General features: G+C 33.3%; 1 long non-coding RNA gene across 1 annotated transcript; it reads right to left on the bottom strand.

Annotated features, from left to right (window-relative positions):
- Positions 1-6,194: 6,194 nt before the first annotated feature.
- Positions 6,195-9,490, bottom strand: LOC138326964 (uncharacterized). The gene is made up of 3 exons (XR_011208990.1): positions 9,077-9,490; positions 7,501-7,576; positions 6,195-6,951 (listed from the first exon to the last, which is right to left on the bottom strand). It is a non-coding gene; the product is annotated as an uncharacterized lncRNA (long non-coding RNA).
- Between the last annotated feature and the right edge of the window lie 4,273 nt (positions 9,491-13,763).

Here is a 13,763-nt window from a genome sequence, read left to right on the forward strand (position 1 = left end):
GACTAATTAAAGGTTTCCTGAAAATGTTAAAAAATTCTAAGCCAATTTATCTGGCGTTCGATTAACATTTTGAATATTTCGTGTGAAATTAGTAACCTTTTAGATCAATTAACCGAAAGCTATGTCTTAAATCAGGAAAAGTAGAACATTACTTTAAATCTCAAAATGAAATCAGTGTGAAAAACTGCGAAAATTTATTACTTTACAGTACCTGTCCGTCACTGAAGTGTGACCGACGAACGGCACAGATGCATAACAATGACGTCTGTAAAAATGCGTAGCATTTGTAAAGTAACGCTAACAAATATATGAAAAAATATCGTTAGGCAGGAAAGCGCTAAGTCAAATCGCTGCGAAAATGATTTATTTAAGAGTATAGTGTTCGTCATTCAAGTGGGACAAATGAATGGAGGAGGTGTATAACAATGACGTCCGTGAACATCCGTTTGTTATTTGTTATGTAACGCACATTAAAGTCATGTACAAGACATGATAAAGGGACGTTAGTGATGGTTTGTTGTTTATTTATTTAGGTATTTATTTTTTGTTTGTTTATAAAGGACTATATCATAATAAGTAAAAATAAGTAAATTTTCTTCATGATGGTTTTCGTATGACCGATAAACCAATTTGAAAGCAAAAATGACAAAACATGCATGGTTTCATGGATATTTGAATTGTATCATTCGATAATCCGTCATCAAAATACATAGTACCATGTAATTAATATCGGCTTTTAAATTTAAAATATAAAGGCATGGTTTGTATTTGTTTATCATTGTTTTTTTCCACCAAGTTGTGGACTACTTTGCCTTGTGGACCAAGTTGAGATACTGATTAAGATTTTGCGATTATAGGTTTCATTAAGTACCAACAACTTTGCAGATCATTTCATTTGTATTTGATCTCAAAACGATGTCCAGCGAAACCGTGAGAATATCATTGAAAATAATTACATTGTATCAAAAAAGTGCAAATTATATATACATGCCTTGGTAAGCCAGTACCATATACAAGTGATTTGTCAAAACTTTGGTTTTTATAATCTTTCACGAAATTGCGTCTGGTGATTTTTTGTCGTATATGTGTAATAGCTCCGTCAAACATATTTTTTCCACGTTAATCCTTAATTGTATATTTAAAAAAAAAAAAACATATAGGAGAATATACAATTATTCAAACAGGCTTTGTTCAACAATTTTTTTTTCAAAAGCCTAGCCATAAGAAAAGTCAACCACTAGGACTACAAATGCTAAGATTTCCTTACGTAAGCCTATACAAGTGTCCATGTCTGTCACTCAAATGATGAGGAAGCAGGTGGATGGCTAACATGACGTCTCCAGACTTCCTTAACATTTGTTTTGCTACTTGACAACATTATGTAACATGACAAGATACACATAAACAACGTGAAGTAAGATTTTCATAAAATATGAAATCACAAACACGGATGGGACTAATCAACAGTAATAATACTTCGCCTAGGCCGTTTTGGTATCTCGAATTCGACGTATCAAAATTTATTAATGCTCGAGTATGATTTGTTTTGCGTATTTCACTGACGTTAGGATTTTTTTATATAATAATAATAATAATAAAAAATTGTTACAAACACAGGTACAGTAGAACAATGTGATTCTTAATCGCAGAATTAAATCTCCGTAATAATGTGAAATTGATTTGTCGCAAAAATAATGTTTCAAGACTCGCGTCAATGGGATGAATTTATTTACCATACGTAGGACGCTTGTACCGTCTCATTTATATTTTGGGAATACCTACTTGCTTTGCCTTGTATATTATGAATTATTATACCTCAAGTTGGAATCCTGCATTCTGATTGGTCGAGCGATATTTGGCATTTTACACTATCACACGGCAGTTAGCATTATAACAATAGGAGACAACACACACGTGTGTAAAATATCAATCGCCCGAAAAAGATGACCGCTCGTTTCTTTTTTCTACACCATCTTTGTGATTTGAAGCGAAACATCAAAATTAATCTGAAGTTATTTATCAAAAGTTTGTACATATTAGTCTGCTTATCAATTTTCTTTTTCAAATGAAGTACGTAGCTTGCCATTTACACATTATCGCTTACCGTACAAGCGCTATATGTTGATTTTATTAGTCTCGTCGGTGATTAGGTGAAGGGAAGTCATGCGATTACAATCGTCCTCGTGTAGTTGTTAATGTTGTAAACAGACGACAGAAAAAAAAACCAAAATTCATTGAGATATACAATGCAGTTAATTAACAAACACAGGAACAAGACAACAAGAACATTCCCTGAATGCTTATTGTGAGTATTCTTTTTTCAATACAATGGTACTAGGTGCTACTGAGTAAAGAATGGAAGCTGATTAATTATAAGTTAGTTATTCCACTGCCGACTGTGAGTTTTCAACTTTTGCTAAAATAAGTAAAATGTTTCAATAGATTGCAAATACGTATTTCTAGACTCTTGGTATAATAAGATAAAGACTAGCTGGAGGGTGCCAATGTCTATTGTCACCTTTCGGAATATCACTGTCACGCAAGGCGGACTAGTAACATTCTCGGGGTGACACTAGGCACTGTCACCCTCTAATGCAGGTAGTATTTAAATAATATCAGTATTTAATACATGTAGTTTAATTAATTTCAGTTAAAGTTTGCCATGTACATTAAGATGTACAAGCAAGCATATATTTTATCGGTGCTATTTAAATGGATTCGTGATGGAAATAAAGCTTATATCATATAACCACATCCCTCTCGGTCGTAAGTTCGAATATCATGCGAGACAGCTGCTGGACGATGTCTTTTCTCCGGGCACTCCGGCTTTGCTGATACTTGCTAATTATGGGACGTTAACCTATTCGAACGGAATTATTATGATCTTTCTTTACACATTTCAAATACCAAACAACAAATCACAAATATATGTTACTAGGGTAATGGATTTGGATATAACAAAACTTATATCTAAACAATACAATACTGTTAACGCTGAGAACCACAGAAGTGTGTGACTTTGATATTAATAACATTCTCAAGATTATTGACAGCGTGTTGTAAAACTAACACAAATCCAGGATTACCTGGGTATAACGATTGAGAGCACCCTAAAATGTTCTTTACACATACAGCAACAAGTGAGAACAGCTAATAGAAATCTAGGAATCATAAAAAGAACAAAAATTCATTCTAAAATTTGTAATTTACAGAAAAGATGCAGTATCAATAGAAAATGTCCAAAGACGAGCAACAAAGCCAGTAAGATCTATTTGGAACAACACTTACCTGGAGAGGCTAATTGAATAGGGGGACTGCCTACCTTTCAATGCAGAAGACTTAGAATGGACATTGTTGAAGTTTACAGAATCAGAAGAGATATTGACCAATGTGATAAAAACCAACTTTTTGAAAACAACACATGCAGTAGAACCAACGGTCACTCTATTAGACTCCATAAACGTCACTGCAGACTTAACTGTAGGAAGTATTCATTTTTCCATCGTGTAGTTAACTCCTGGAACTCGCTGTCGGAGGAAGTTATATCATCAAAAACTTCAAAGGGAAACTTAACAACCAATAGAAGAATGCATCTCTCTAATATCAACCTGACTGCTTTCCAGACCACTCGGAACCGGAAACAATAACTGAGATGGGTCGCGTGACCTCGACGACAGGTAAAAGGCCATCTAAAAGTCACCATCTTTTACCTTAATTAATGACTTCATGGAATAGTAAACTGAAAAATACATGATAATTTGTTCAGGGACGCAATGTGTCGTTTACAGAAATTGTCAAAATTTTCGTCAGTAATATTTTTTTCTAATGCATATTACGAAGTATGGCGTTCAACATACTTGCCACGTAAAGGTCATTCACATTAGGCTGTTATTGAACTTGATCATTTTATCTAACCCTGATTGAAAATAAAATAAAATAAAATCAACAAAAATAAAATGAAATAAACACTTTAAGTTGTATTTCTTGTAATTTATGTCGTTTTAACATTTGATATTTGAACATGGACATGTAACTTGATGATTTCGCTCCCAAAAACCCTATGTCAGTCTATAAAAGAGCCGAAATCAAGGGATCATATATTCCTGGTTTTGAATAAAACGCCTTCAATCTCCGCCATATTCAGTACCTTCGGGTTTTGTCGGAATTCCGAATCGTAGCATGTGTGCTTATGCTAGTTACCTGGCTCACCACGTGCAGGTCGTGTCGAACGTCAGTCACGTGATACTATCATGAAGAATTTTATGATATAAGTGCTACATTTTGTATCTTTTGAACATTGGTTAAAATTTTAATTCAGTATTATTTAATTTGATTTCCACAAACTTTCTTAACTTTATTTTCTTCTTGTGACACGATATTTTAAAGCTATATTTTGTACATGTATCTATTCACGTATCTATTCACGTCTGTTTCAGTTAATTACTCTATATATAACATATGGTTAATTGTAATATTTATTCATTGTGTTTTTATAGCTCATCTACCCTTTGAAGTTAATTATCCAAACTGGTCTTACTAGTACTATGACACTTACGACTCAGACAATAGATAAGCTAATTATCTCACCTGTCCGAGTACCGACCAGCCTTAATAGAGTCATATACATGGCAGGTGTAACCCATTGTATCAATTGTACTTTTAATTCCATGTCTCATATTTTGTCATCAGTTAGGATCTAGAGCTCGGTCTCTACGGGTCGATTTTCGGACACTCCGGAATTCGCCTTCCGACTCATAGAAAAGTGATTTAATAAATTCGTATTTGAACAACTAACCAACGTCTTTGGATTTTATACCAGGACAAGGAAAATATTACAACTACCGGAAATTCCGTTGTGATAATACGATTAGAAATCCGACAAAACACGAAAGTATTGAACATGGCGTTGATTGAAGGTGCTTTATTCAAAACCAGGAATATATGATTCCTAGATTTCGGCTCTCTTATAGGCCGACATATGCTTTTGGGGAGCTAAATCGTCAAGTTACATGTTTAATGTTTAAATATCAACTGTTTAAGTTACATATCGTTACAGTGAAATTAGCAGCAATACAACTTTAATGCGCAGATATAAACGTTGACGTAGTACCTGGATCACGACATTTGCAAAAGTTAAATAGACGTTGAAGAAACAGCACACACTATTGATACAAGTGGTTTGTCCATTATTTAACCGATGACTCAGATATGAACAAAACATGCTCATCTTTTATGAAAAATAACGTATATTTTAGGTCGTCGAGCTTTATGATACCATATTGATAATAGTTACAGTTGACTAGAGGTTTTATCGTGCATTTAAGCATTTAAATCTTCCATTTTGAAATGTACTATTAATATAAATGTGAAAACACTTCAATAGTGGAATATAGTATGAATACATAGTCTAGATACTTTTAGATATGTATCAACGACTGTAAAACGTTCGAATGTAGTTTTTTTTCTCACTTCCACTATTGTGTTTCTAACATACAAATGTATGCATAATGTAAACTAGGTTAACTGCGATTAAAAATTGCAAAAATGCATTTTCAATTCATTCTTCATCAACTGCTAGCATTGTGATATATCTATGAAAAAGTGAAAAGGAAGTTGGAGGGTCGACTCCATATATATACGACAAAGATAGCAGTAATCAAGCTAATATCCCCATGTCTTAAATAATTGTATTCACATTTGAAGAGAAATGATCCACTCGGCAGCCATACGTCGAATTGTTAAAACGATTATGGAATCATTGGCGCTGGGGTATGAGTCAATTAACAATTTTTTATGGGGTTGGAATGTTACTATCATTAAATAGGAAATTAATAATGATCATGTGAACTGTACAGATTAAATAAAAGCTAGTAGCCCGTTGATAAATATCGCCTATGAAAACATGGTGGTTAGAGTCTAAAACTAGAATGTCAGGTGATATTATTGCAGATCCAATGTTACCCAGCCAATATTTCCTAACCTGAATTTCAGGTCAAGAAATCTTGACCTGAAATAGGTCAAGAAATCTTGACCTGAAATTCTCCTGAAATTGACCAGAAATTCTGGTTAATTTCAGGTGAAATTCAGGTCAAGATTTCTTGACCTTAAATTCTGGTCAATTTCATGTTAAGATTTCTTGACCTGAATTTCAGGTCAAATTTCAAGAGAAATTCAGGTCAAATTTCATGAGAAATTCTGGTGAATTTCAGGTGAATTTCAGGTCAAGAAATCTTCACCTGAAATTCAGGTTAAGAAATCTTGACATGAAATTCAGGTCAAGAAATCTTAACCTGAATTTCAGGTCAATATTTCTTGACCTGAATTTCTGGTCAATATCAGGTCAATTTCTGGTCAAGAAATCTTGACCTAAAATTCAGGTTAAGAAATCTTCACCTGAATTTCAGAACAATATTTCTTGACCTGAATTTCTGGTCAATTTCAGGTCAAGTTTGGGTCAAGAAATCATGACCTGAAATTCTGGTTAAGATTTCCGTGGGTGACTTTCAGGTCAAATTTTCTTTGGATCATTTACTGCAAATTATGCATGATATATATACCGGTATGTACAAAAGTTCCTGCTCTGACACATAGCAATTGTACTTATAATTACACAAGTCGGTAATAATTGGTATATACACTGATGAAGTTAATTTTTTACATATATGTACATGCTTTGTACAAAGGATTGATGTGGGTTTTGTCAGTGTGATATATATGGAGCTGTGTATATGACCAGAGGTGTTGCCTTGTAGCCAATCAAATCCCTTGTTGCCATGGTCAAGCCTGTTACTTGAGAGTAGCCGTCGCTTGTTGACCTAACCAATAATTCAGAAAAACAGAGTATGGACTCCTCACTCCAATTGAGGGGTTATAGGCACTGACTGGCCCCAGATATCTGCAATCTCTTACCAACAGAAGGCAGCAGTCCGTCCATTTAGGGAGAAAGAAAACCTAAAGAAGTAGAAATAAAAAACAAATGCCACAATGAATATGATGTTGACTAAGTAAATATCATGATAGTATGTACACGTATGTACGTGTATAGATAATATGTTCTACTAGATGTTTCTGAGGTTTGCCGGCACGCACAAAATATGAATACACGTATTGGTCTTAATTAACCGCAAGTAAAAAAGAAAAAGATTTTGTTTATTTGTTCGTCAAATTACCAAGTCATGTTATTCATACTGGAAACTATTTGTGTGTCTTTTACCAAGTTGATTAATTATGGACATTTGATCTATTCGAAGGTATTACAACATGTATTTAGAATTCTACATGGTTAGTATAAAAGCATACTCCAACTCCAACTGAAAAGTCCTTATTTCTTACATTAGAAATGTATGTGTTTCAAACAAGGTAAATGTTAACCACATTATTTAAAATTTACAAGCAGGAACTTAATGTCACAAAAGAAATATATTGACTAAGTAAGTTTCATAAATTTCAGAAAGACAACTCGTATTAAAGTATGAAATCATTTCAGACGTGAAAAAATACCTGATCTCCGTAGCCCAAGAGGCATGGCTAGTTTGCTCATCTTCAATTTTCAAACACTGTCACGTCTTGCCCAGTCCTAGAATATTTTTTTTAAATTGTTTATTTGTTTAATTTCAAAGACATCAATCTGTCGAATCAGGAAAATTAAAGAAAAATAAACTAACGATGGCAATTTAACATGTTTGTATCTCTGACATATACATGTACATGTATACATTTTGTGTATATGTAACTACATGTACTACCTATAGGTTAACTACCCGTATTTACTTGGGGTTATTGAATCAATATTGCATGTCAGGTTCTTTAAAGATTTACTTTTCCCTATTACACCATGCTGATAACTGTTCTCTTAAAATAAACTTTTACAGAACTGTCGAATCAGTTAAAAGTTCTATAAATGTCCTCATCAAAGACTAGACATACAAAATGTAATTATAAATACATGTATCCACAATTAATTTCAATATTCTATATTAACATGATAGCAAAATATTAGAAATATATTATTAAATAATCATATAATTATATTTAGCCATTGGTTGTCAGTTATTTACTATGAATAATCTATGTATTTAAAAAATGCATATTGATAAGATTCACAAAGAAACATCAATCTTGGATCTGAATTAATATTCAGTTGACACAATATGTACCATAGATAAATTTAAGAACAAATTAAAGAATGTTTGCAAAACATAAATGCCATCATTGAATCAGGATTATATTAATTATAACATTATTATTGTATCTAAATTAAAGCATCACTACTCTGGTATTTCTATTTTCTTAGTCTAGTGATTTTTTTTTCATTAAAAAAGCTGTGTCAAAAACATGAAGGGATCCTTTCCTGGTAGGTACATGTACAAAATTATGCACTATATTTATTGATTTGTGAAGCTGCAGAATGTATACCAATGTAAACTTCACCATTTACATATATTATCCATAATGGTGTGGAATTTATACAATTACCACACTGAAGTTGTGATAACACTAACAGCTAGTGTTCATGTTTTATTTGATTTCTTATTTAACCTTTATTCTTTATATAAGCCTATTTTAAGCAAGGTTATGGACAAAAGAGAATGATGACAGTCTTGAGTCTTATAAATATAGTTAGTTCTACATGTAGAATTATTATATGTAGATTTCTACATGTACTATGTAGTCTACATGTAGGGTACAATTAATGTACATGTATCCTTCTTCATGCCAATCATGATTATAAATGTAATTCGAAGGATTCATTACAGTATGGGTTGTGACAATCTAATTCACTGAATATGGATATGCATACACTCCATACAGTACCTGATGATACACAAACTACTAGACTCTACATAGAGTACAAACAGTAGGCCTAATGGACATACAATGTAATGTATATACCTTTATTTATTGGGTCAGATGGACTGGGCTTTCTTACGGATTTATTTTGGCTTTAATTTTAGGTACTTTGTAAATATATGGAGTCATAAAAAGACACACTAAAACTACTGTCTTAATCAGAACCTCCCCGCTTCCGGGAGGCATAGGATTTGTTTTTCATCAGATGTTGGCTTCTCAAACTTACTTTGTGATTGTCGTATTTTGTTCCGATAACATAGTTAAGCTGCTTGTAATATCGCTGACAGTTAGGGATCCTAGTCGTAGTGTACCGGCAAACATCATATATCGTAATGTATTACACCACATTCACTAATATTGACGATATAATCAAAATATTGTGACAATATCATAGGCCACCGTCTTGATCTGTTGTCACAGACTCCATACAATCTGGGTCGATGGGATGCTTGACTCCGCCGATCCGTAAATGATAAACATATCGATGATCTAGATTTGAACTAGAGCGCCATCTATATCGAGCAGACGTAAACAACAGCACGTGCGCGTTTTGACTACAGAGGCCGGGATGTTGACAATCTTCCGTAGAAAATGAGTAGAGGCGAAAGAAGTTGTTTCAGGTAATCCATCGATATGAATATGAAATTAAGACGAGTTTTTTCTCTCTCATAAAACAAACGAGGTTGTTTTTTTGTTGATCAGACTATATTTTTGAAAAGTTTCCTTGGGGTCCTGACCCGGCCCTTGGGATATTTTTTCCTTGTGGTTATTTTATTAGATTACCCTAGGAATATGATTCGTTAACCCCATAACTATGCAATAATTGCCAAATTAGGAAAATTTTAATAAAATTATGACAGTAAATTGTAATTTTGTCAAAATACAGAAAAATATGACGTATGAAGTAGCCTATATATATAGCTAGCCAGTACATGTAAATCACAGGAGCCTGACGTTTTGTCAATTGTACATGTACGGTGTATGTAAATATACAATATACATATATAAAATACTCCTATTGATTGTCAGTACTATATTTAAAAGTGGTTTTAAGTAAAGGGGTACTGTACCTGTACAAGAAAAAGAATTAAAAAAGATCAGTCAGAAGGTGATATCTTTTCCCTAAAACAGTAGCTAATTTGTTGCAAATACAATGTAGAACTACATTTGTACTAACTACTTTATGCTAGGCCTATTAAAATTAAAGTCTAGATGCGATTAATTTTTACAAGTTCTTAAAAAAAACCAAGTTACAAATTACATTGTCTATATAGAATAATTATCATTGTATGTAAAACATCACGCCTTTCATAAAACATTCTAGTGTCATAATTACACAGATTTATTGTTAATTTATTCTGATTTGTTGGTTTTCCTATTATTATGTTAATTACATGTTGAGTAAAATATTGTAACAGGCAACTACATTTGTACATGTAGGCCTATGCTGTATAATAAATTGACTGACTGCTGTATTGATATTTGTGATGAAATCCGTGTTTTTTGGGGATATTTAATAATTATAATTGTAGTGTAAAAGCATGCCTGTTGGTATCTCTAGCTATGCAGGTTGCTAATACATGTATTTATATTTGGACATGAAGCAAATCCTGACATGACTGACTAATATTACCTTATTGCAGTTACAACGATACAGTAAATGGTTTCTAATAAAGTATCAAATATTACACGCACACAATATCTTTATGAAGAACCATACGTGGAAAATAAGGGACTGGCTTTATTTCATAATAACAATTCCATATGACATCTTTATGCTTTTGCAATAACTTATTTTATGAAAGAATTATGTAGAATTCTATATACAGTAAACATGCCAGTACTAAAACCTTTCTTTTATCTTTAGCAAAAAAGAAATATTTTTAGCAGAACACACCTAGTGCCCAACAAAGTCACTTATTTGTCTTTTTAACATTACGATATCTACAATAGCGCATAGGGCAAAATTTGCAATGCTTTAAATTGCTAAAAGTAAACTAAGAAAATAGTAAAAGAACATGATATTTTCATAATCTTCCACATATCCCTCCCTTTATTCCTCAAGGCCATAACCAGGCCATTATTTTTTCAGTGTAACACTTGGAATGACAAATGTTTAGGAACTTAAATTCCATCTTAACATGCCAGATGTTACATGTATATATGATATTTCCTGAAACTTTTAAATCTAATTTAATTAAACACTGGTAATGCTGAGTCATCTGATTTATTGTTAATATAACCAAAAAAAATGTTAAGAGAAACTTGAACATTTTTTTTTATCTTACTATGACTATTTTAGAGGGAAAAAAACCAATGCATTTGATGACAAAGTGTTCTTTATTTGCAGAACAGTGTACAATATGATTCCGACTTCTACTGTAATGAAAGTGTTAACAGAGTATGCCATCTCCAGTATATTACATTCAGTTTTATTTTGAGTTTTGACTTTATGTTCGCAGATTCAGCTAAATAACTTGTAGATAATGTGCAGTTGAAATGTAAATGTTTCTCTTTTACATTTCAGGGATTGCAGTGGCAAGAAGATCAAGTAAAGGACTTTTGGAAGATAAATAACATAAAGCAGAAAACAGACTTTGTCATTGTTTTCCTAGGGATGGGGAGGGGGAGGAAGGGGAGGAGAGTTAACGTTCTAGGCTGTGTTCCAGATCCTCTACGAAAAAAATCGATGTTCCTAGAAAAAAAAAAAGTTGAAGAAGGTGAACCTCTTTGAATGTGAATCGTTTAAAGCTATTATGAAGTGGCAAAACAATCTGTGATTGTCGTTTCTTCTTTTAATATATAAATGTATTTACAACATGTACGTATATATATAAAACTTAAACAATATGCTATGGTGAAGAATACTTGTTAAAATGTGACTTTTTTGTCAGACAATTGATTTCTATTCTGTAATTTCTTATAAGACTTCGCTAGGTTGTCTCCTGATGGTAGCATTACCCGACTGTACGTGTTTGTTATCGTTGGAGGTTATAATACATGTGCGAGTATGCTGCAACCCCTGTAGCACTCGCGTGACCTGATTTCATTGTGGAATGTTTTAGGGCCATAAGCTCCTTTGATATGTAACTGGTATGCTGGTCCTTTAATATCTTTTTCTCGAGAAGTGCATGGTTTTGTAGAAGTTGTTAAGCCTGCCTCTGCTACTTTTTGGCGGATGTGGGTGGTCACACTCATTCCTTATGGTCAGTAAAGTTGAAATTGTCAAGGAATAAAACGCAATCTCATTGGTCTCTTTTTAATTAATATTCTTCATGTAACTGTAAAAATCATGTTTCCTTCAACATAAGAGACCCAAATGACCAAAACTCACCAAACATTCCCTCAGCAGAGTAGATTGCACACACCTGAGTTACTGCTCAGAACATGGATACAATTTCTAACAATAACACGTGATGCTCAAGTGAACCATTTACCTGGAAATGACATTGACAGTAAAATTGATCTGAAAATGTCATGATGAAAACTTGACCAGAATTTCATCTGAATTTGACCAGAATTTCACCTGAAAATGACCTCAGAAAATTGAGGTCAATTTCAGGTTAAAAGTCTAACCCGAAATTGACCAGAATTTCACATGAAATTGACCAGAATATAAAATTTCACATGAATTTGACAAGAAATTGACCAGAATTTGACCTCAGCAAATTTTAATGTGAAATCCAGGTCAATTTCAGGTGAAATTCAGGTTAGTTTTTTAACCTGAAATTGACTGTTCTGCTCCTTTCAGGTCAATTTCAGGTCAAAATTTTAACCTGAAATTCTGCCGTCAATTTCAGGTTTCATATATTCAAGGTTAGGAAATATGATCCCTCGATAATCTCTACACTGGACGTTAAATAGGACATTTTACTACTAACCTCCGAGATTAAGCTTATCTGGGAGCCAACTTCATTCCGGGCGAGACGAGACAGCTGCGGTTTGGACAGAGACTTCGTGGAAAGTAACTCCACATTTCGCGGTTTATAATCCCAGGAACTTGACGGGATGCCGTGTTTACAAAATGTAAGATAAACCAATATATGTAAAACGATTAACGAGATACTTTATTGATAGACATGTAGTGCGAGTAAAACGACTTGACCCACATTAGATCACAGTTTTCCAACCTTTAATTACTCCACAGTGAATCCCAAAGATAATACAGGTAGACAACACATGTAAAATAAAACCCACATCGAACTTTCACACACAATACTGGCCATTCTCTTTCACAACAATGTTCACACAAGTCCTTTTTTGACAAGATTTCAAGCCTCACAAAAGTAACGTCACTTCCAGCGCATATTCTAAAAACATACAGGAAAACTCTTTATGTAAAGCGCACACCTCTGTTTATATGGCTTTCAATAATAATTAATATTTATTGAACACTTCAAAATTGTGTACTATTGACCAAACCTAACCTTTTACCTTATTGCACGTGCTGCAACATGGGCCCTAAATATGGTACCAAGGTGGATGTCTGCAAAGCGACACTTGACCATAATTTGTGTACCACAAATCTCTACCTAGATGACCAGTACGTGTGAAACTAACAGCGTTTAAAATGGCCCAGGTTGATATATAAAAACCGAAGCGAGATGCGTAAAACCTAAACCATAATATCGGTTACAGCCTTTTTAACAGTATATAAAGGCCTCCGGACTGGTGTAGGAACAGATCGGACTTGACTATAAATCAATTTTCCATATGTATTCTAAATATAAACATATTAATAACCTTCCTATTTTAAACAAACTCTTTTCCTCAAAATCACAACATATATTCTCTTTCAAAACCACTCTAAGTCTACCGGTACCCTAGTATTAAAAAACTCCTTTGTCCTTATTATGCTACAGTTTTATTTTTCTCTTGTAAGTGCAGTTTGATATTATTTATATATATCAATT

The sequence above is a fragment of the Argopecten irradians genome, chromosome 7, assembly GCF_041381155.1.
Source record: "Argopecten irradians isolate NY chromosome 7, Ai_NY, whole genome shotgun sequence".
NCBI classification, from domain to species: domain Eukaryota; kingdom Metazoa; phylum Mollusca; class Bivalvia; order Pectinida; family Pectinidae; genus Argopecten; species Argopecten irradians.